Source organism: Stegostoma tigrinum, chromosome 11, assembly GCF_030684315.1.
Source record: "Stegostoma tigrinum isolate sSteTig4 chromosome 11, sSteTig4.hap1, whole genome shotgun sequence".
NCBI classification, from domain to species: Eukaryota; Metazoa; Chordata; class Chondrichthyes; order Orectolobiformes; family Stegostomatidae; genus Stegostoma; species Stegostoma tigrinum.
In genome coordinates this window covers 37,564,933-37,590,412 of record NC_081364.1, presented here as the reverse complement: position 1 = coordinate 37,590,412, position 25,480 = coordinate 37,564,933, and the positions used below count along the sequence as shown (strand labels likewise).

At 40.2% G+C, this 25,480-nt stretch overlaps 1 protein-coding gene across 7 annotated transcripts in view; it reads right to left on the bottom strand.

The window, feature by feature from the left end:
- Positions 1 to 25,480, bottom strand: part of LOC125460282 (contactin-4-like) — a 2,333,145-nt gene that overhangs the window by 1,434,511 nt on the left and 873,154 nt on the right. The window contains exon 1 of one of the 7 annotated variants that reach the window (XM_048547571.2): positions 16,438 to 16,725. The exons of the other annotated variants lie outside the window; for them this stretch is intronic. The gene's annotated coding sequence lies outside the window, so the exon portion shown is untranslated. Of the gene's footprint in view, positions 1 to 16,437; positions 16,726 to 25,480 lie in introns of those variants that run through there. 7 annotated transcript variants of the gene reach the window in all.

The window sequence follows — 25,480 nt, the reverse complement described above, 5'->3', positions numbered from 1 at the left end:
TTAGTTAGCAGCATTGTGGCGCAAGATCCTTTGAGGAAGAGTGACCACAATATGGTAGAATTCTTCATTAAGATGGAGAACAACGCAAGTAAATCCGAAACTAGTGTACTGAACTTAAAGAAAGCTAACTTTGATGGTATGAGGCAGGTATTGGCGAGGATAAGCTGGCCAAGGATACTTAAAGGGTTGATGGTGGCTGTGCAATGATAGACATTTAAAGAACACATAGATGAACTTCAACAATTGTACATCCCTAGCTGTAATAAGAGTAAAACAGGGAAAGTGGTTCAACCATGGCTAACAAGGGAGATCAGGAAAAGTGTTAAAGCCAAAGAGGAGGTGTGTATATTGGCCAGAAAATGCAGCAAACCCAAGGACTGAGAGACATTTAAAATTCAACGGAGGAGGACAAAGGATTTAAGTTGGAAAGGGAAAATAGAATGTTCACGTAGGCTTGCGGAAAACATTAAAGCTGACTGCATAAGCTTCTGCTGATAGATGAAAAGAAAAAGATTAGTAAAGACAAATTCAGGTCCTTTGCGGTTAGAATCAGATGAATTCATAATGGACAAAAAAGAGATGGCAGAACAGTTGAACAAATGCTTTGAACCTGTCTTCAGTAAGGAGGACACAAATATCCTTCAGGAAAAGCTAGGGGACAGAGGGCCAAGCATGAAGGAGGACCTGAAGAATATCCTTATTTGTCAGGAAATGGTATTGGGGAAACTAATGGGATTAAAGCCTGCTAAGTCCCCAAAGTCTTATGCTCTGCATCCCAGAGAAGTGAAGGAAATGGACCTTGAAACAGTGGATGCATTGGTGATCATTTTCCAGCATTCTGTAGATTCTAGAAGAGTTCCAATGGACAAGAGGGTAGCGAATGTAACCCCACTCTTTGAAGAAAGAGGGAGAGAGACTATCAGGATTATAGGCTGGTAAGTCTGACATTGGTGGTGGGGAAATGCTGGGGTCATTCATTAAGGGGTAATAACTGAGCATTCGGAAAGCAGGGACAGAATTGATCCTCGCCAGCCAGCATAGATTCTTTAAAGGGAAATCATGCTTGACAAATCTTCTGGATTTTTTTGAGGATGTGACCAGATGTGTTTACAATGGTGAATTAGTAGATGTTAAGAATCTGGACTTTCAAAAGGCCTTTGACAAGGTTCCACACAAGTGATTAATAAGGAAAATTTAAACTCATGGTATCGGAGGTAATGCATTGACATGGATAGAGAACTGTTTGGCAGACAGGAAATAGAGAGTTGAAGTAAATGTGTCCTTTGCAGAGTGACAGGCAGTGATGAATGGGGTGCTGCAGGGTTCAGTGCTGGGACCCCAGCTGTTCACAATATACATTAATAATTTGGACAAAGGAAGTGAATGCAATATCTCCAAATTTGCAGATGACACTAAGCTGAGTAGCAGTGTTTGCTGTGAGGATAATGCTGAGAGGCTACAGGGTGACTTGCTGGACTGGCTGAGTGGGCAAATGCTTGGGAAATACAATATAATGTGGATAAATATGAGGTTATCCACTTTGGTCACAACAAAAAGCAGATTATTATCTAAATGGTGAAAGATTAGGAAAAGGTGAGGTGCAACCAGACCTGGGTGTCAAGGTGGAACAGTCGTTGAAGGTTGACAAGCAGATGCAGCAGGCCATGAGGAAGGCTCATGTCATGCTTTCCTTTGCTGTGAGAGGATTTGAATATCAGAGTAAGGATATTTTGCTGCTGTTGTACAGAGCCTTGGTGAGTTCACAGCTTGAGTATTGTGTGCAGTTTGGTCTTGCACTCTTGAAGAAGAACATTCTTGCTATTGAGGGAGTCTAGCGCAGGTTCACCAAACTGATTCCTGGGATGGCAGGACTGACACATGAGGAATGACTTGATTGACTGGACTTGTATTTGCTGGAGCTTAGAAGAATTGCGGGGGGGGGAGGGGGGGGTGGTTTCTCAGAGAAACATATAAAATCCTGATGGGACTGGACAGGCTAGATGTGGGAAGAATGTTCTCGATGTTGGCAAAGTCCAGAACTAGGGGTCACAGTCTCAGAATAAAGGATAAACTGTTCAGGATTGAGGTGAGGAAGAACTTCACTCAGAGTTGTGAACCTGTGGAATTCTCTCTCACAGGAAGCTGTTGGGGCCAGTTCATTAGACATAATTAATAAAGAGCTGGACCTGGCACTCACAGCTAAAGGGACTAAGGGGTATGTGGAGAGGGCAGGAATGGGATACTGGGATTACATAATCAGCCATGATTGTATTGAATGATGGTGCAGGCTCAGAGGCCCAAATGGCCCACTCCTGAATCTATTTTCGATGTTTCTATGTTTCCCCGTTTAGACTCACCTCTGTAGGAACAGGGAGATGCAGCTCTAAGTGTCAGCTCATGGCTGGCTGATGGCTGAATTTTAACTGACCCTCTAACATTGTTCTTCATGACCACTGGAGCTACAAGTTACTATGAAAAAAATCAAAGTATGTTTTGAATAATGCATTTTTTTTAACATTGATTATTCAGCTAATGAGAATGTTTTGTTAATCATCTAACTACTGATAAACATTATAAAGAGCATGAGCTCATGCCACCCCATTGCAAATATATCAGCAGAACATTAACAACCCTTACCATATGATCATGACCTGAACAGCTAAAACAAATTAAGTTACAAAAAGATTTGATCTGTTTTATTGAATATTAGAATGTAACATCTGCACTACCCTCTGTTGACTCATGCAGTAATTATCTTTTACATGAAAAATATGATTTCAGAAAAAAATATATTTAACGTAAGTTGAAAGTTATTTCAAACTCTTAGCTTTGAACTTTACAATTGATTATGAATAAATGTTAAAGCTTTTCAATGACAGGTTATACTGATCCAGGGAAAGAGATAATTTAAATACAGGTAGTTCTGCAAAAATACATGTTTCATTAATGCAAATTGGTTGTAATGTGATTGATGAATCGTGGACCCTATTTGGATGACCCAAATGTTCTGCTGTACAGGTATAATGATTTACTACAGTGATTTCCCTGTAACACAATTTTCTATGATGTGAGATCACACAAGAACACAACTATCATGTTCTATAAGAAATACCTGCATTTGGATTGTAAGGATGTTCACTGCTACAACAATGGGAAATGGAACATTTGACAACACTTATCAATTTATGGCCAGGAAATGACACAAACAATGCCGTAGAAAGACTTTTTGCTCTTTGACAAATGCACAATCAAGGCATTGCATTCTGAGTAAACTTTATCATGCGGTAAACAGACCTGATGAGTTGAGCATTGTACAGGGATCACCCACCTCTGCCTTGGCCACTCTTACGTACAACCTCCAACAACAGCCTCACTGACATGCCATGTCATCCTGCCGATCCGCTTATCAGCTGACCCACCAAGTCTAGACTTCTGAGCATTCTTCATTCAGAAAATTTAATTCATTTCGTCTCCAACAAAGAAGTCAGCATTACCACCTGAAAGCTCTTTCTCTGCTTTAAACTTAACCAAACCCATCCTCATCATGCAAATTGTTGGCATTGGAAAAGTGCAAAGTTCCTTGAGGTTGATATCAATTTTTAACTGTTCGTGCCAATGATCAATTTTTCTCCTCTTTCCTGACTATCACTTTTGACCTGCTGCTCCTCTGTCATAAACTCAATACTAACCTCAACAAGATATATCATTTGATTATATGATTCTACATATACATTGGGGTGGCATGGTGGCTCACTGGTTAGCACTGCTGCCTCACAGGACCTGGGTTCAATTCCACCCTTGGGTGACTGTCTGTGTGGAGTTTACACATTCTCTCCTGTGTCTGCGTGGATTTGCTCAAGTTTCATTCCACAGTTCAAAGATGTGCAAGCTAGGTGGATTGGTCATGCTAAATTTCCCGTAGTGTTCAAGGATGTGTAGATTGGGTGTGTTAAGGAGGATAGGTCTGGTGGGGATGCTCTATGGGTCAGTGTGGACTTGTTGGGCTGAAGGGCCTGTTTCCACACTGTAGGGAGTCTATGATCTAAAAGAGACTGCAAGTTGACAGTCATCCCTTTATTATAACACAATTGATTAGATTAGATGCCCTACAGTGTGGAAACAGGCCCTTTGGCCCAACAATTCCACGCTGCTCCTTGGAGCATCCCACCCAGACCCATTCCCCTACAACCCTGAACACTATGGGCAATTTAGCATGGCCAATCCATCTAGCCTGCAAATCTTTGGACTATGGGAAGAAACCGGAGCACCCGGAGAAAACCCACGCAGACACAGGGACAATGTGCAAACTCTGCACAGACAGTTGCCTGAGGCTGGAATCGAACCCGGGTCCCTGGTGCTGTGAGGCTGCAGTGCTAACCACTGAGCCACTGTGCCACCCACAAATGATGCTGTTTAAAATCCATTCAAGCATATGGATGAAACATTCATAAATACATTCAAGTCAGGTCAAGCTGGTCTCACTTTTTTCTCACCTTAAAGTAGATTATGCAATGATTCTATTTCCAAAGAAACTTGCATCATTGAAAAAAAAATTACTGAGATACAGGCATTACTATCCGGACACTTATTGTCCACCCTAATATCCCAGATATTTGATTTGCTTCATTTGAACCCATTAGGACGATTCCAGAATCTGAGGAATTACAGAAGAGTTAATCACATTCACGGGGGATATGGATGTCACTGAAAAAGCCAACATTTTTCTTATCCCAAATTGCCTTCGACAAAAATTAAAAGTCAATCACAATGTCAAGGGTCCGGAGTTAGAGGTAGGCCGGATAGTTTAAGGATACCAGATATCCTTCCCTGAAGGGAACAAGATGAGTTTCTAGGACAATTTGCCATGGTTATATGATCACCATTGGGATAGCATTTTATTCCACGTTGTTTGGTACTCAATTCAAATTACACCATCGGCCGTGGTGAAATGCTAACCCATATTCACAGCCTGGTCGTACAGCCTGAACATCCTAGATTCCAGCTCCAGTGACATCACCACAATGAAACCAACTCCCCTTGATGTGAGCTTTAGCACAGTAGCTCTCCTCGACTACCATTTTCCAATTCTGTTCCTTGGTTATGAATAAGCAGGAGAATTCCCACAAGACTTCATAACCGTAATCTAGAATGATGTTTCAGCGCAATACTAAGGGAGTGCTGTCATGACTGAGGTGGAGACTTTCAGCTCCTCCACCATAATCTCATTTGCTCCATCCACTCTCTGATTTTCCACATTGATTGCCAGAACTCAATAGTGTAGATTCCTGCATTCATCCATATCTAACATCTACGTTTGATATGCAAAACAAATGTTTTCCTGGGTTCAATCCATACTTGAAAGCTTGCAAAGAAGAAAATATTGTGGTTTGTGACTGGGGCTGTGGTGTTGGGGGGCTGTTAAAAATAGAGGAGTTTGATGCAGTAAAGAAACAAATGCTTTGAGAATAGGTCTGAGTGAAGAAGCTGGGATCATTTTTGAAGGGAAAAAACAGTTGTGCCTGGCTAGTTGCTGCAAGTTTGCAAGTTGGACAGAAATGAATTTTGTGCACAGACTAGTTAGAGGGAGTGGGGCTGCATCCAGAAGAAACAAATATTTAGTAGTGGGCTGAAGGAAATGATTGCTAGCATTAACTGTTGAAAGCTGGAGTGAACTTACTTTGAGCTTTGAGGAAACTAGTAAAGGAAAATAACCTAAATATCTGGGTCCAGGCGTAGCTGAATACCTGCTTGTTCCGATCTCTGAATTGAAAATTACATTTTATGTTCATCATTTCAAAAAGAAAGGAAAATATCAAGTAATTTCATAGGCATTTACGACGTTTCTACAATTATAAAAAGAACTGTACAAGAACTTAGTTGCACACTAAAGGAACAGGTATTTTAAAGGACAGTGCACATTTGAAAATTGACTATTAAATTCTGCTTAGAAGTATCTGACATTCCATAAGATTACACACATCTTAATTTCATATCAAACATTTTAAATTAAGTTTTTCAGGTTTTTTGAATTCAGAATATAAGTTTTGTTTCCAACACTTATAAGCCTTTCGTCTTGTCTTTCATGTCCCTCGGCTTATCTCTTCCAATGTAAACAAATACCTTTTAGGATTATTGACATTTTAAGACAAATTCCTGTACAGAGCTGTGTTTTCAATGTAATAAACCCATAATACATCAAAATAAGTTATTGTAAAGATTGTTTTTGAGTTGTCAGCCTTTCTGAAGCTGTTAGTTAATTATGCTAGTTTGTTGTTCTTACAATGTTTCCAGAGTGAAAAATTCATCTATTTATGAATCAGTATTCACCATATTTCAGAAATACTGTGCAGATGTTTTCTTTGAGGAACAACACACTATCTGCTTCAAAATACACTGATCACACTGACAACAATGTTGAGGCATATGGACTCGAAGTGCACTCTCCAGAGTCAGCTCATTCAATGCATCAGTTCCACTGTTAAGTTGTTGAAAAGAATGAGTACAGTATCCCAGAGAGGATGCTGAAAAAATCTGATCTGATGGGATTGCTCTGTTTTCCCACTCAACCTGACAATTTTCCCACATGGAAGATATGAACTTGTGGTGCTGAAACCAACATCTTTTAACAAGTCATAATTATAGCAATTGTTTAATGGATTCATTGTATACTAAATTTTGGGATTCTTTCAACAGATTTAAATCTACAGCAGTGTGAAAACTTCGATTGAATACTTGCTGATTTTAATACATCTCAGCCACATTTTAATGACAATTTGAATCAGTACAACAATTAAGCTTTGGACTATTGGACAAAGAAATGTTAAACAATATACAAAGTCACTGTGTGCTGAACTGTCCTGCCCAACTTCTCTCTCCCCTGTTTATAGACACATTGAAGAAAAATTGACTTCTTGACAAAATACTGTTGGGCATGTTTGGAAATTGAATTTATCTATAAGTGTAAACTTATATGTTGCCACATACAAACATTTTCATGTGATTGTAGTTGCTCTGAATCCTTTCCTTTGTTCTTAATGATAGGTTCTGGACACTGAGCTTGGTCAACCTGAAAGTAACTCTGAAAAATCACTTTACAGTTAACTTTATTAGAAACAGAGCAAAGAATCAATATGTGCAAGTTATTCTTCTGCTATATTTTCATTAACGTAAGAGACGTGACTTCAAATACAGTTCTGATCAAAAAATGTCTTAAAATATCTCAGGATCATTAGCATCTCCACCTTGCTGTTCTAACAGTAAATAAAACCATCTTGACATTATGAATCTGAATGGTTCACTAAGATATGAATGCTCTCTCTCTGTTCCAGAATGAATTGTGAGCAGATATGTCGCATAAATCAACGCATCTATTTCACATGCCCATCTTCTATACACGTATTCTGAAAATGTAACACCCTGATGGAAAAGCCAAAAAGCAATACTTTAATGTAATTCATATGGAAGTCCTTCCTGTGAAAAATAGTCAGCAAAACCCATCATGTTAGGATCATAAGTGAAATGCAGTATAACAGCTAAGAGTCATTACGATGAATATTCTCAGAAATTTTACACATAATCTGTAATTTACAGCAAAATAAAATGAGATAATCCTGTTTCCAGCACAGCCAACATCTGACATTTCATTCAAATTTCACCGCTGCACAGTTTGTGCATTTCTTTTACAGAAATGTATCTGCTCCTTCAGATATTTGTTGGCCTTCACACTAACTCATGGCATATTTATGTGTATCCTCTCATCACAGAAGAATTGGTCAATTTACAATGACTGGTTGATTTAATAACCTTGATGGTGTCAAGTGACAGATTTATAGCTGATTTTGCTGCTTGGCTAATTTATAGTGGCATCATTTTCAATTTCTAGAATAGGAATCAGTGAAAGATTGAAATTTTAACTGAATTTTGATCCTTCCAAAAAAAAATGTTTTACTCTGCAGAACCTACTGAGCACAAAATGTTTTGTGCAACTAAGAATGGTTAATTGTATCTTTTACACTTAAAGAGTGGTGAACATCTAACCTATGTACCAGTTCAACACTCTGAAGCTCTCTTTAAAACTGCATTTTTGGACCACATCGATTGTTTGAGACAAAAGCTTACCATTGATGCCTCCAAGGTAAATAAGAATATGCCTACTTTCGATAAGGAGGACTTGCAATAAATAAATCAAGAATCTCTGAGTACTTAGAATAAGCAGGTTAGATTTATTTCTTGCCATGAGCCAACCCAACATTCAAAACTAACAATGAGATATTGTAAACCAGATCTGTTTGACAATAATGCAGACCAAAGGAATGCTTTTGTAATTGAGCCCCAGTTTGTTCACCTAATCTGTCAACTGTTGTAAAATGCTCAGTTACAGCTAACCCATTGAGTCTATTATGATAAAAGTTTACACCATATTTGTCATTATCTGCATTGACAAAGTACACACTGAGTTCTGGCTGCAACAGAATTATCTGCACATTCATAAGAAACACTGACATAGAGCCATGGAATCCCTACAGTGTGGAAAAGGGCATTTGGCTCATCGCATCATCACTGACCCTCTGAACAGCATCCCACGCAGACCCACCCTATCTCTGTAACCCTGCATTTCTCATGGCCAATCCACCCACCCACATATCAGTGGACACTATGGGCAACTTAGCATGGCCAATCCACCTAACCTGTGCTTCTTTGGACTGTGGGAGGAAACCAGTGCCACCAAAGGAAACCCATGCAGACGGGGAGAATGTGCAACACATATTTGCTTTAGATGAAAACCAAAAGACATATCGCGAATCATTATTTGGCATTTTCCCATCTGAAACTCAGCAACAGTTTATTCCTGTGCATACATTCAATATATAGATTCTTATCTAGAGAATTCAGTTTAATTACTGGATACCTGCACCTCCCTATGAAATCACTATACACTGTGAAATCACAACTCACTTTATTTGCCCATAAAACCAGAGGTGAACTTGGTTGTGTTGAAGAGGCATGACTTGACAACTTTTCCCTTCATTAGTTAATGGTAACTTTCTAACTTTTAAATGTCAAAAAATAACTTCTTTGGAAAAGAAACCATATAACTTGTGATGGTTCTCCCATGTAATAAATCTTTCAGGATATATCAATGTTGTTAAAAAATTGTTTTGAACTGTCCTGTTTTGAACAAACACATAGATAGCTTGCGAGTTTTGAGAAGATTTGTAGCTCAGGTTGAAGTTCTGGATGTAAGTTGGCTCGCTGAGCTGGAAGGTTAGTTTTCAGATGTTTCATCACCATTCTAGGTAACATCATCAGTGAGCCTCCGATGCTTCGGAGGTAGCTTGGAATTCTAGCATGAGCATCATTATAAGATACATTCTGCTTAATCATACAACATGCAAACCAAACACACACATTTGTAATTTATGGTTGCTTCAAGAAGGTTGATTAAAAAAAAAATAGAATACCGATATTTGCTGCCCGAGCAAACAAAGTTCTAACTTTGTTTTCGTTCTGCAAATTTGGTGATGCAATCATTTCTTTTCAGCCAAATGTAGCCACAGTTTCAGCTGAAACAAAACGATCACAGAAATTCTAAGTGACATTTTAATGTTAGGTTTTTGCATTACAGCAACACAGGAACTGAAATAGACCATCTAGTTCCTTGAGTATGCTCTGTAATTCAATTAATTATGATCTATATCTCAATTCCATTTACATCTCTTCACTCTAGATGTATTGATACTTTTACCTCATAAAAATCTATTCATCTCAGATTCTACAATTCCATTCACCCCTCATCTAGATCTGTTTGGGAGAAAAAGATCATTTTTAGGATCTAGTAATGTGTTCCTATCCATTGCAAATTGTGTCAAGTTTGACTAATGTAACACATTGTCACTGACATTAATCTGCTTGTTCAAGAAGTTAGATTCGCTTCTCAATATTAGCCTATGCAATAGAGGAGAATGAGGGCTGTATCAATGATAACACTTGCTGAATCAAATGGATGTGATGTTTCTTCGATGGCCATTTAACACTTTAGTAAGACAAGGACAAACTGAACACTATTAAGGTTGATTGTACCATGGTAGTAGAAGAGGGAGCTATTTAAGCTGGGGAAGAAACAGGAACATAGTAGTGGTAGGAGACTGTATAAATGAGGGAACTGGTAAAAAAAAAGAACAGTATGACAGAGATTAGTGGTAAGCCAGAAAATTGGACAAATTTTAAAAACCAACAAAGGCCAACCAAACAAAGGGAAAATAACTTTAAAGTATAAACTAACAAGTGAAATAAACCAAGAGCTTCTTTAATAAAGAGGCCAATGTGAACATTAGCCTGTTTGGGATGAGGCCAGGGAAATAATAATGGGGAATCAGGGAATGGCAAAGGAGTTGATTATATACATGTCAACAATCTTGGCAGTAGAAAATACAAATAGAATTTCAAATATACAAAGTAATTAAAGGTCCAAAGCAAGGGAGGGAGGAAAGGATAAAATAGCTACCACTGAAGAAAAAGAACTCAAGGGCCTAGTGGTACCATGGCCACTATATCCCTGGGATCTGATGGGTTGCATCTTAAGGTATTCAAGGAAATAGCTACAGAGATAGTAGATGAACATCTGTAATCTCCCAGGAAACATCAGATTATGGAAATACATAGATGATTGGGAACCTTCATTGGAAATCTTGCATTCAAAAGTAGACAAAAAGTTGGTTAGCTTAACAGCTGTCATTGGGAAGATATTACAATTAAATTGTATTATAAAGCATGTAACTGTAAAATATTTAGAAATACATAATCTAACAAAGCAGACTCAGAAGAGTTTCACAAAAGGCAAAGTCATCTGCGTACTCAAGCAGGACAGATAAAAAAGGAATAAATAAATGTAATATAACTAGATTCCAAAAGGCATTTGATAAGGTATTGCACATAAGGCTACTTATTATGGTACAAAACCATAGTACTGGGGACAGAATATATGCATCGATGGGGGATTTGTTAACAAATAGAAAACAGAGAGCTAGGATAAGCGAGGCGGGCGCATTTTCAGTATGGCAATCTCCAACTAGTGGAATGCCACAGGGATCAGTCCTATGGTCACACTTACTTAAAATATATTTCAATCATGTAGATGATGACAGTGACCGTACTTTTGCCAAGTTTGCAGACAACATAAAAATAGGTGAAAAGGCAAATAGTAAGGATGACTCAAGGTGTCTGCACAGAAATATATAGATAGGCTAAGCCAGTGGGCAAAAACTTGGCAGATAGAACGTAATGTGAGAAAATGTAAGGCTATGCACTTTTGCAAAAATAATGGAGGAGCTGAATATCATTTGAATGGAAGAAAACTGCAGCAAGAAGGGAATTGGTGTCCTTCTGCATAAGTCACAAAAAACAAGCACACAATATCAGCAGGTAAGAGGGAAGACAAATGAAATATTGGCCTTCATTTACTTCGAAGAAAATGGAGCCTAAAAGTAGGGACGTCTTGCTAAAATATGACAAACGTTTGTCAAATGATACCTGGAATAGTGCACAAAGTTCTGGTCCATTTATATAAAGGAAGATGTACTGACACTGGAGGCAGTTCAGAGAAGTTTGTTTAGATTGATCCTGGGCGTGGAACAACATTTTTTATATAATGACGAGAGAATGAATGGATTACACTGTATTCATTGAGAGAAGAATGAGATACAACATTTATAAATTATACAGATTCTTTGGGGCCTTGATAGGATAATTCCTGTGTGGTTGTTCTCCTTGTGAGACAGTCCATGACCAGAGGACATCATCCCACAATAAGAGGTCACCTATTTAATGCAAGTACGAGGAGGAACTTCTTTTCTCAAAAGGAGTCTGTGGCATTCTTTACAGTAAATTTTGGGCCATTTGGTACAATTGAGGCTGAGATCGATTTTTAGTCAGTAAGGTAATCAAAGGTTAGAAAGGAAAGGCACTAAAACGGAATTTAGGATTATCCTATGACCTCATTGAGTGGCAGAGACTGGAGGAGTCAAGAGGCCACTTCTGCTCCTCAGACTCACCATCTCTACAATCATGAATCAACCATAAAGTGATAAATTCTACCATAATTCAATTAAATTTCAGTCTCTCTTGCAATGTAAGGCTTTTTATAGATGTTAATTCTAGCACCTAACTGCCCTAGCTTTCTTCTGGGTCTGTCAGCTGAAAACTTAATATGAACACGGGTTTAGGAGCAAACATGAATCATCCAGTCCTTTGAGCCTGCTAAGATCATGGCTGATCTGATTGTTGTCTCAGCTTCATTTCTCTGTTTGTTCTCCACCCATTACCATTGATTTTTGTGTCTATCAGAAGTCTATCTGACCTAATCTTGATGAAATTTAATCACCAACTCTCCACTTTCTGGAGAAGATATTTTTACCGACTAACAGCACAGATTTTTTTTTTAAATACCTGTGTTTAAAGGGTGACCTCTCAAACATAAACCGTGTTTCCAAGTATGAATTGTACCCAAAAGAAGTCCACCTTCCCAGTACCGATGCTATCAAGTTTGTCCAGCGTTTCAAGTGTTTCAGTAAGATCATGTCTTAATTTTCTGATCTCCGATGGATATCAGCTTAACTTGTTCTACCTTTCTTCTTCAGAAAAGCCCTTCATTCCATTGGTCAAGTGAGCCTTCTAATGGCTTCTAATGCAAATTTACCTTTTTCAAATAAGAACAAAACTGTGCATAATACTCCGATTGTGATCTCATCAATCTCTTGCACAGCCACAATGGAACTTCCCTATTTTTCTGTTTCATTCCCTCTGCAATAAATGCCAAAATTCCATTTGCCTTCTTCATCACATGCTGTAGCTCTACACCAACCACATATTACACGTGATTCTTGTACCAGGACGTGTATATATGTAACAATCAGTTCAACAATCTCTCTAAATTTAATAGTATACTAAAAATAATAACTTAGCACTGTGGATGCTGGAGATCTGAAATAATAACAGAAGTGGCGGAGAAATCCAACAGGTCTGGTAGCATCTGGCAGAAAGAAACAGAGTCGGGTTCAATATGACTCTTCTTTGGAATCCTGCTTCTATGATGATCCCTCTGTTAGAGTGGCAAAGTTCCAGTAAGATGGATCAACCAGACATTTGCTGCATTTCCCAGCAGAACTTGGACCTCAACCTGAAGATGTGGAACTAATTCTGGTGCTTCTTCACAGGAAGTTTGATGGATGAAGTCCAGGCTGCTCACCTGTCCAGTGTGCCTCGCAGATTCATCAATTAAACTAGTTAACATTCAGCTCTTCATATGGGGTCCTTTGAACATTCATACCTTGACAATGGTTTCCTGAGGTGAAATGCGACAAAGTTTAAGAGATAAAATCCCAATCCAGCATGAATATTTGTTCAGCTTTTCAGTGACTATCACCAGGGGAGATGTTCAATCTGATTGCTGATCCAAAGTCCCAATATGTAGTAATATTTAAAATCTAACCATTTGAAAGCAAATTTAAGATAACTTTTTTCATGTAAATGACATATCTTAAGGTACACTTTTCTGTTTAGAAACCAACATTTCTGTTTAGAAACCAACATGTTCGTTTCACTACTGTTTACATTTTGAGAGGTTAATTTAAGTGCTAATAATTTCACAATAGTAAATTCATTCTGAAGCAGTGTTGGCTTTGTTGTTCTAATTTTAGTGATCAGATGCTAAATGCTTAGAAGTTAAAAAGCAACAATGCAAGACATTCTGTCAAAGAGTAAGTGGACTTGAAACATTAACTTTCTACTGAGACCGCCAGGCCTGAGGGTTTCCACAGTGCTTTCTGTCTTTTAGGCAAAATGTTGAGTTAGGTCTAATTAGTTAATTGAATGAATGAATAAATGACTTATTTATTGTCGTATATACCTTGAAGACAGAGTAAAAAGAGTTTTGCTGCCACAATCCAGCATCATTTTGAGTTTCTTAAATAAGAGTTCCTCTTCTGTTCAATTTGGGGTCTCAAGCATGGCTTAAGGACTTCTGTAAGGCCTTCACAAAATGTTCCAACGCTCAAGGAGTCCCTGCTCCAGGACCTGCATGATTGATGCCAATGCCCCAGGAGACACCACCATTGCTACCATTGCCGTCTCTCTGATACTGCCAAGATTCCCCACTCTGAGCACTGGCTCTGCGAAGAATCCTGGCTCTGGGACTGCTGCCAGCAGAAGACTGCAGTCCAGACACTGTCACCAAGAGCCCAAGCTTCAGGTATCAGGCTATTGGGAGTGTAGGCTCCAGCCACTACCACGACAGCCAGGAATCCCTGTCCACACTGCCGCTGCTGCAACTACTGTCCCGCCGACATTGCTCCGGCCCTGATGGTGAGGACCAAAGGAAGAAGAAAAGAAAAAAAAAAGGATAAAAGTACATAGAGAGAATGATGCCACCTGTCTGGAACAAATGGGCTCCAATCAGCCTGAACTACCAGCCGTGCTGGTGCCATCTTGTACTCAAATATACAAAAGGAAGAGTCTGAGCTGATCTGATATCGTGCTAGTGTCCCTACCTTTGAGCCAGGTGGTCTCGTTCAAATTTCACCTGCTCCGGAAGATTTTCATAACATGCCTGAATAGATTGATTAAAAATCTCAATAAAGAAGAGACAGCCAGAAGGTGTTGGGTCTTCATGTTTGTTTTTTTGGATATTTCTGGTTTTCTTTGCTGTGCGGTTGTTTGAAATAAAACCCAAGCCAGAACACGAATGACTGGAGTTTGTCTAAAAGCATTTAACTTCTAGCATACAACAAGTTTTATGAAAAAAATCCTGACAAATCAAGCCATTTCATGTTTTAACAGCCTATTAGCAAGTGTTGTGCTGAACAGAAATATTATTCTACCCTTTAAAAATGGAAACTGTAGATTAAGCACAACAATGAATTTCAATGGCTAGAACTTGTAAGTTGGTCAAAGTAACTGCTCTTGGATGTTAGCAATTTCGGAATGTTAACACAAAAAATTAAGCAAAAATTAAACCATGATCAAAATTTAATGCAAAGATGTAATGCAAAGTATTTTTAGGTATGTTTCTTAAATATTTAGAGCCTTTTTTTGTATTGGTTATGATTAATTTAACAGACAAACTGTGAGATTCTGACCTATTATAGAGGATGAAAGGAACAGCTGCAAAATACATTGGAGCATTTCAACGGTTTTCTGCTGAGCTAAAGTGCTCCTGAGACAAGCACTGTTCAGTTGATTAAAGTCCTGACAGCCTTTAGTGGAGAGGTTGGATGCTCTTCAAGAGCCATTTCAATGGCAAAAATGAACATTTCATGGAACAAGTACAACAAAATCTATGTTGCAAACAACCCTGTCAAAATGCAATGTTCCTTCAGCCTTGACATAACCCTGGTTGAGCGAGTAAAAAAAATCTGCTCTGTGGTTATTTCAATCTCCTCCATCACAAAACTGCTGCACCTCTCTGAATGTTCATTAACAAATCCTAGAACGCAAAAGACAAGCTGTAGAATACATTTTATTGTCAATTCTGCTCCCCTTTCTTTTGGATTTCAGTTACTTCATGATTTTCATCAGTTTTAATGCCTATCTACATTAGGAGGTCAGAAACATCCCTCTTCCATCTATGTTGAAACAAAGTTTGGTCTGTCATTGAACTTTGCCCTAAAATAAATTATTTACGATGAACAATGTAAAATGCATCAAACAGGTATAAAACATTCATCAGTGGTTTTTTTTGTCTTCATTTTAACATTCATGAGGAAATTAACAGTCCACAAGTGTTTTGTTGTGGTGGAGTAGAACCATCAAATTTCAGTCAAGGTTTTGAGAAGTAGGAAACAATGAATATATGTTAAGCTGTTACAATTATTCTTCCACTCATAGGAAGTTATATTAACTTTTAACTGAAAAGGTGGTTAGAAAAAAAAATCCCAGCTTTAAAACTCAGTTTGAATCCACAGTCCAAATGGCTATTGACCTAGAATACTCACAAAAAAAAGCACATTTGACTTTAGTTTTAGCTGCATTTGATACTGGAAAATATATTTGTAAAATTATTGCAAAAGAATTGTTCCAATGTGCCATGCTGTGGCCTAGAGGTTCTTTGCTGTTGATTGCCAATTAATCATCAGATACGTTTCATATACCAGTATATTATACCTTAACAAATGAATCTATAGAATAATGCATAAACACATTTATCAATAAGACGTAATAATATGCCATCAATACAAGTTCTCAGCTGAAGGCTACAGTCTGTTGTAAAATGATACTGTGATTTGTTTCTCAGATACAGTCTGGCAGTTACATTTCACAACTAGCAATTTGGCTCACTCGGCAGTAAATTTGCATTTGTGACAAAATTTTCATCAATCATAACTTACGTAGGTAAACGTTACCAAGTAAACAAATGAAGGAGTGAGCAGGAAGAAAAATACTCACCCTCAACCTCCTGTTTCTGTTCGGAGCTACAACGTAGGGTATTCACATCAAGCTAACACAATTGCCCTGTGAGACTTCGCCTGTGATTTCCCGCTGTAGCTGTTAATCGAAAAGTAGCTTTTTGTAAATATTGCCTGGAGTGACTGAGGAAGGTCCTTACTAGACGTTTAGGTGGACAGATTTATACAGGGCAGAAGCATCAAGAGAATTTACTTTATCCACAGCTGGCACTCAGATAGGTCTGCTTTTGTTAATAAGTTTTGAAACTTTGAGCCCAAACGAGTGGACTGAATACTGCATGGAAGAAAATCACCCACCAGAGGGAGAAGAGAAACAAGGTAGGTCTGTTATGTCACATTTCCAATTTTTGATCACAGTAGCAGCATTGCTGGTTACCATGGAGAAAACCATTGGTTTCTAAGCAGTTCCCCTGCCATGCAATGTACTAATAGGATCACATGTAAAGAAGGCATAATCCAACTGTTATGGAAGTTGTAGTGTTAGTGAATGCCCCCGATAATGTTATGATAATGTTGGCTGCTGTTCATTTTCTAATAATTTACAAGGCAAATACAACAGTTGCAATTACATTCAAGTAAAATGCACTCATATTTCTAATTATGTTGTGGTATAGATTTTCTATAATGGAGAGCAATGTTAAGACTATTTGCTTTTACTCTCTGATGAAGGGTCTAGGCCCGAAACGTCAGCTTTTGTGCTCCTGAGATGCTGCTGGGCCTGCTGTGTTCATCCAGCCTCACATCTCATTATCTTGGATTCTCCAGCATCTGCAGTTCCCATTATCACTGATATTCTAGGGACTCAGGTTCAAATCCCGCCATAGCAGATGATGGAATTTGAATTCAATTAAAGAAATCTGAAATTAAGAATGTGCTAATGACATTGAAATCATTGTCAATTGTCAGGGAGAAAATCATTTGGTTCACTCATGTCCTTCAGGAAAGGAAACCTGTTCTTCTCACCTGGTGTGGCCCACATGTCAATCTAGACCAACAGCAATATGGTTGACTCTCAGTTGACCTCTACAATAGCCTAGCTAAACCTTCAGTTGTACCAATTGTGATAAAGTCTCAAAGAAATGAAACCAGCCACATCACCAAGAATTCACCTAGGCACCCAAAAAGGCAACAGCAGAAACACACTTGCTGACTCTGCAAAGTCCCCCTTACTAACGTATGGGGACGAGTGCCACACTTGGGAGAGGTGTCTCACAGACTAGTCAAACAACAGCCTGACATAGTTATACTCATGGGTTCATACTTTACAATGTCTCAGACACCACCACCAACATTATCCCTGGGTATGTCCTGTATCTCTGAGAGGACAGACCCAGCAGAGATAACAGCACAGTGGTATACAGTCACGAGGGAGTTGCCCTGGGAGCCTTCAACATTGACTCCAGACTCCATGAAGCCTCATGGGCTTCAGGCTAAACCTGGTCAAGGAAGTATCCTGCTGATCACAACATGCCATCGTCCCTCCGCTGATGAATTGGTACTCCTCCATTTTTAACAACACTTGGAGGTTTTCCATGTCTGCCACCTAGAGTGCCATGGCTGCAGTCTGACTGATCAAGCTGGTCAGGACCTACAGGACATGCTAGACTGGTCTGCAGCAGATGGCAAGGGAACCAATACCCTTTACCTCATCCTTACCAATCTGCCAGCTGTAGCTGCATCTGTCCATGACAGAATTGGTAAGAGTGGCCACCACACTGCCCTTGTGGGAACAGAATGCCACCTTCACATTGAGAATAATCTTCATTTTGTTATATGGCACTATCATCGTGCAAAACGGGACACACTTCACACAGATCTAGCAACCCAAACCTGGGCATCCATGAGGGGTTATGGGCCATCAACAACGGCAGATTTGTGCTCCAGTAACCTCATGGCCCAGCATAGCTCCCACTTAACCCTTGTCATCAAGCCAGGGGATCAACCCTGGCTTAACAGAGAGTGCAGGAGGGCATGCCAGGAGCAGCACCTTGAATACCTGAAAATGAGGGGTCAATCTGGTAAGGCAACCAAACAGGACAACTAGCATGGCAAATAGCATAAGCAGCAAGTGATAGGCAGAGCTAAGCCATCCCACAACCAATGGATCAAATCTAAACTCTGCAGTCCTGCCACATCCAGTCATGAATGGTGGTGAACAGTTCAACAACTCACTGGAGGAGGAGGCTCCATAAATATCCCCATCCTCAATGTTGGAAGAGCCTAGCACTTCTGTGCAAAAGGTAAGGCTGAAGCGTTCACAGTAGTCCTCAGCCAGAAGTGCCAAGTGGATAATCCATCTTGGCTTCCTCCAGTGGACACTAGAATCACACAACCAGCCTTCAGTCAATTCGATTCAATTCCACATGACATGAAGAAATGGTTGGAGACACTGGATACTGAAAAGGCAATGGGGACCAACAACATTCTGGCAAGAGTGCTGAAGATCTGTACTCCAGAACTTGACGCTCCCCTAGCCAAGCAGTTCCTGTGCAGTTACAACACTGGTATCTACCCAGTAATGTAGAAGATTGCCAACTATGTCCTGTGCATAAAATGCAGGACAAATCTAACCCAGCCAATTAATGCCCATAGCCTACTCTCAATCATCAATAAAGTGATGGAAGATGTCATCAACGATGCTATCAAACAGCACTTATTGTTGAACAATAACCTGCTCAGTGACACCAAGTTTGGGTTCTGCCAGGGCCACTCAGCTGCTGACCTCATTACACCTTTGCTTCAAGCATGGGTAAAAGAGCTGAATTCCAGAGGTGAGGTGAGAGTGACAGCTCATGATTTCAAGGCTATATTTGACTGAGTATGGTATCAAGGAGCCATGAAAAAAGTTAGATTATTGGGTATTGGGGGCAAAATTTTCACTGGTTGGGCATATGAAGATGGTTGTTGTTGTTGGAGGTCAGTCATCTCAGCTCCAGGATAGCTCTGCAGGAGTTCCTCAGGGGAATGTGCTCGGCCCAACCATCTTCAGCTGCTTCATCAGTGACCTTCCCTCTATCACAAGGTCAGAAGCAGGGATGTTTGCTGATGATTGCACAGTGTTCAGCACTGTTCATGGCACCACAGAAACAGAAGCAGCCCATGTTCAAATGCAACAAGACCTGGGCACTATCCAGGCTTTGGCTGACAAAGTGGCAAGTAACATTCATACCACACAAATGCCAAGCTATGACCGTCAGTAATAAGAGACAATCTAACCACTGCCCCTTGACAAACAATGGTGTTACAGTCTCTGAATCCCTCACTTTCAATGTCCTGGGGGATACCATTGATGAGAAGCTCAACTGGGCTTACCACAGAAATACAGTGGCTGCAAGAACAGGTTGGAACATCAAAATACGGCAGTGAGTAACTCACATCCTAACTCACCAAAGCCTGTCCATCATCTACAAGGCACAAGTCATGAGTTTGGTGGAATACTCCCCACTTGCCTGGTGGGTGCAGCTCCAACAGCACTCAAGAAGCCCGACACCATCCACAACAAAGCAGCCTGCGTGATTTGCATAACATCCACAAGCACTGATTCCCTCCATCACCGAAACTGAGTAGTAGCAGTGTGCACTGTAGAAATTCACCTAAGAACTTCAGAAAATATTTTCCAAAAGCATGACCACTTCCAATGGGAAAGACAAGGCAACAGGTACATGAGAAAACTATCACCTGCAAATTCCCCTCCAAGCAACTCACCTGTAACTTTCCTGATCTGGAAATATATCAGTGTTTCTTCAGTGTCACTGAGTTAGAATCCTGGATCTCCCTCCCTTTGGGCATTGTGGGTCAACACATAGGAGGCAGGCTGCAACTGTTCAAGAAGGGAGATCACAATCTCCTCTCAAGGGCAAAAAGGGACAGGCAAAAGTGCAGGCCAGTCAGCGATGGCCACATCCCACAAATTAATAGCAGGAATAGGACAAGGAGGTGAGTCTGGGTGGCATGCTCTTTGACGGGTCAAAGTTGACTCAGTGGGCAAAATGGCTTGTTTCCACACCATATGATTTCTATGGTTATTCTGAAGTGCAGTTAAGTTATCATGAAGGTTAACGTGGCAGTTAATTTCCAAACAGCAAATTCCCACAAAGAACAATGAGATAAATGGCTAAATCATCTGTATGGTTGATGTTGGTTTTGGAACAAGTGATTAGCACACCAAGCAAACTCCCTTGACATTCTTCGCTTCATTCCACACCATTTTATACATATCCATGTGTGAGAACAAATGGAACCATGGGTTAATATGATAACCGGAAAACTGAACTTTGAATAGTGTACCATTCACTCATAGTGCTTTTCAGTATCAACTGAGAATATGGGTTTTGCATTTTTGCATAGTGTTTCAATTCAGGACCTCCTGGCTGCGAGGAAAGGAGGACCACCATTGACTGGATAATCAAAATAAAAAGCAGGGTAAGTTAACGACTAGTAAGATATACGTTGATGTTATCTAAATTATTTTCAAAAGGAATAATGGTAAGGTTATCAGAACCTATCAGCATATAGTTCAAACTGGCCAGTAACTTCTGGAGCAAGAATTTACCTTCTGGTGGGAAATGGATGTCAAAGCTATTTCTAGTGTGATGATGCCATTGCTTTAAGAGGTGTATTTTGTCCTGGTTTCTTTTAGAGAGAGGCTGGAATGGGAGACACGCAGTCTATAAGAAGATAAACAACTTGTGAGGCCTTTTTTAAAAATGTTGGAACAATAGAAGCAGCCTGTGTAGGTGTGGTCAGGCTCTAACAGATCAAGGATTTTCAGTTGGCATTCAGCAAACTGTTGTGGGCTTGAAGAAGTGGAAGCTCTCTCAATTACAGCCAAAAGCTGGGGATTCTCTTCCGAGGCTGCTGGATGCATGTGAGACAGAATCTGTTTTCTATTTGTCTTTGCACCAAAGGCCATGTTTCTGGGATATTACGATATTGGAATTAATTAGTAATCGTTCCTGCATGTATTATTCTGTTAAGTTTTCAAATGAGTTGAGTTATTCTCAGTTCTTTTTTGTTGTATTTTAACTCCAAAATTTGAATAAATTTAGTTTTGCTTAATGTGGAGTATTTTGCCCAATTGAATTGCATCTATAGCAGCACTTTACATTTGTCTCTAAAGCAAGAAAATGTCAGGGTCTTGGCTACCTTCTTAAAAGGTCTTGCCGATAACACTAGGTCTTGATCCTGGTCTCCGGTGAAAGTAGTCATCACTCTCAATTTTCAAAAGGGCGCTCTCAATAGCTGGCTGAAGGATGGGCTGTGCAGCCAATTATAGAATGTGAGGGCAGGAACGGAGATGGGATTGAAAAATAGCACTCTGAATTTAAATTCACCGTGTAATTAATGGGGTTGTCACTTCAGGAAAGAACCACTGTGGTATGGCTGCTGATGTACGAGGAAAGATAAAAGCTGGGCTCTAGGTAAGGACTATCCCTCACTTGCAGATGTCCATCTGAAGTTTCTCCTCCTTGAGACAGTGAGGGAGAAGGACAAACATACCCTTTGTAGAGTTTGGCAGAAGGAGCTTACCGTCCCAAACTGAACAGGTCTGTGGTCAGAAACCGTGAGGAAACAAACAGTGAGCTGCTGAATTATGTTCTGTGTAGTAAGAGGTTAAATGAACTCAATCACTTTGACAAGCTAAATACAACGCCAAAGTCTCAGGACAGACTCTGTATACTTAACCTCCAACAAATAATCCAGGTGAGACACCTAACTGTGCATGCCGTTTCTTAACATGGGAGGAATGTGTCCTGGATTCACTACATCAGCAAGGCTCAAGGGTCTTAAGCTTGAAGGACCTTGCAGAACTGGTACTTGCAGTTTGTTAGAAAAATCAGCTCCTGCCTAACAGTACCCTTATCCTTCATTCTTTGAGACTTGCGGGAGTAATGACTACATAAAGCTTACATGAGGAGAGGGGCCCTGCTGAAATATCATCACTTCAATGGAAAAGGGAGCCGCAAAAGCTATCACTGTCACTGACTGAAAGCAAGATGGACATTCCTAATAAAGAGGACAAATAGAAATTGGGAAGCATACTGTTCTGAACGTATAACACAGAGTATTTTAACATGAGGATCTTTTTGAAGTTAACTCAAAATATTTGCCAACAGTGTGTGCACCACATGCTGAAAGCCATATTAACGACAGCAGACTAGACAGATATTTGCGAATGATTACTGCTTAATCTAAGCACGTACATTCAGGTAGCTTCATTGTACTCCTGTCAGTTTGACACTATTCTGATGACTCAGCTCGCGCGCGCACACACACACACACACACACACACACACACACACACACACACACACACACGCAGACTTATACAGGTCCTTTCTCACACAAGCACACGCAATTTCTTACATGCACACACACCCATCCACACACACACACACACATAAACACACACACACACACACACACACACACACATACACATACATACACACACACACACACACACACACACACACACGCAACACACTCACAAAGACCCTCTCTCTCACACACACATTCCCTCTCACACACACAGATGTGTTATTTCATTGGAGATGCTTGTGTAATTGCAGATATATTCTGTTTTGCTCAAAAAAGAAAACCTGACCCCAGTTTAAAACATAGACAGATTTTAAGCAAGACGTCACTTCTAAAATGCATTGTGTGACCTGAGATGTCACCTCTTGTATACATTGATAAAACCTTTAATTATCTTGGGACAATGACTTGAAAGGAATATGGATTTTGCATTTTAATCAGTAGTCTCCTTCCGAGCTGATTAAAGATTTAATAGGAGGCAGCCAGTTTTAGTGTTGTTACCTTCCTGCTTTTAAATTCTGTATCTTACATCTTCTCTCTCACCCTTTGCCTGAAAAAGATGTTCAGTTCGGAAAGCTTACTTTTTCAAATAAACCTGTTGGACAATAACCTGTTGTTGTGTGATTTTTGACCTTGTCTACCTTGGAAAGGCTGAGCCCTGCAGAGACTTCTGCTCTCAAAGGTTATTTGTTATGATCTCTTCTTGCAACTTCCGGTTCTTATTGGAGCAGATTTCACAGCAACCATGTCACACCTTTTAAATGCAACTTTCAACTGCATGGATACTATTTGCTAGGTGTGCGATTGTGCATGATTCGACTGGGTGGCACTCTGTGATAAGCATATCACAGCTAGGTTTAGGGTTAGAGTTAGGGTTAACTCCTCAAGCAGGAGGTGGTCAGTGAGGCAGAAGCAGCTGTTTGGCCCCTTTAGAAGATGGAAGACAGCTTATTTAGAATCCAATGCAAGGCACTGCAACACCCTGGAAAGGAACCTCAGATTAGCAACAGCAGATGAGCTCCTCTGTCGTCTGCATTTCCGAAGACACTGCATGGTCATGGACTGAGAATGGGGTTGTCCAGCAAGCTGTTGTCACAATGACAGCAGTGTAGCATCCTCTGGGTGTTCTCCAGTGGCACCTCCATAATAGAGATGATAGCCAAATGATTCTCAGCAGCAACCCAGGGCAAGTGCCAAACTAAAATGGGGCTGGCTGGAAAAGTTCAGCAGGCCTGGCAGCATCTGTGGAGAAAAATCAGAGTTAACATTTCGGGTCGAGTGACCCTTCCTCAGAACCAAGTGCCATCTACTTCCACCTCAACCAAAGTCTCAAGGGAAGCACTGCCGACATGCGGAAAGAGCACTTTGCAGTGTATGTCATGTTGAACTGTGCACTTTAATGCTTTTCAGCCCCAAGTGAATGCTCATATGCAAAATCAGATGTGTGAGCATTGTTTTATTAACAACAGGCCAGCAAAGTAGTGATGAATTGGTGAAGGGAACAAAGACCCGTGGACTGGAACAGGCAAACATTTGTGCACGTGTACATGCTTAGTGGGTTGCAAGCAAAACAATTCCAGACTGCACCTTCAATGGAATGTGCCTATAGGCAGCTCAAGGCATGTTCTGTTTGCTGCTTCTCCTCTGCAGTTAGAGATCAAATTATGTGGGCTTTAATCAATAATCATTGATGTTAATACCATGATTATAGTATAGAATGCATTGCTGACCTCAGCCATCCCACTCTGCCTCTCTGTTCTGCAACTTCCTCCTTTTCTTCCTTCTCTATGTGTAGCTCCTCCACTTCCAGCTCTCGTACAAAGGACATCAGTGGCCTGTGAAATGCAATGGTGTGTCAGAGGTAGTGGAAGTGAGTAATTCAGGTCGTGGCCAGTATGATGATCAAATGAGATAACAAGGTGTAGAGCTGGACAAATACAGCAGGTCAAGCAGCATCAGAGGAGCAGGAAGGCTGAAGTTTCTGGCCTAGAAGAAGGGTCTAAGCCCGAATGTCAGCTTTCCTGCTCCTCTGATGCTGCTTAGCCTGCTGTGTTCATCCAACTCTATACCTTGCTATCTCAGACTCTCCAGCATCTGCAGTTCCTACTATCTCTGATGATCAAATGTGCAGCTTTGGTCTGGATGGTGTCAGCCAGGCATGTAGACAATATTCCACATCACTTCTGACTTGTACCTTGTACAGTCATAGAGCATAGAGCTGTACAATATGGAAATATACCTTTCGGTCAAACGCATCCCTGCTGACCAGATATCCTAAACTGATACACTAAAGTGATCCCACTTAATAAAAATTGACTGATATTTCTCTAAATCTTTCCTATTCATATGTCCATCCAGATGCTCTTTAAATGGTGTACAAACAATAAACAATCATAAGCACTTGAACAGGCCCTAGTTAAATCCCTTCAGCCCTCCCAGCCTGCACTGATTTTACCCTTCTATACTAAAACTGTTTTCACTGACAGGATCCATGTTCCTCTATTCCCTTCCCATGTATGTAATTGTCCGGATGTTTCTTGAATGCTGCTATTCTGTCTGCTTCTACCACCTCCTCTGGTAACATGTTCTGGGCATTCACCACCCTATGTGTGAAAAACTCACCTCGAACACCTCTTTTAAACCTCCCGAACAGCACCTTGAGTCTGTCCCCATGTAATTGACCGGTCCACCCTGGGAAAAAGCCT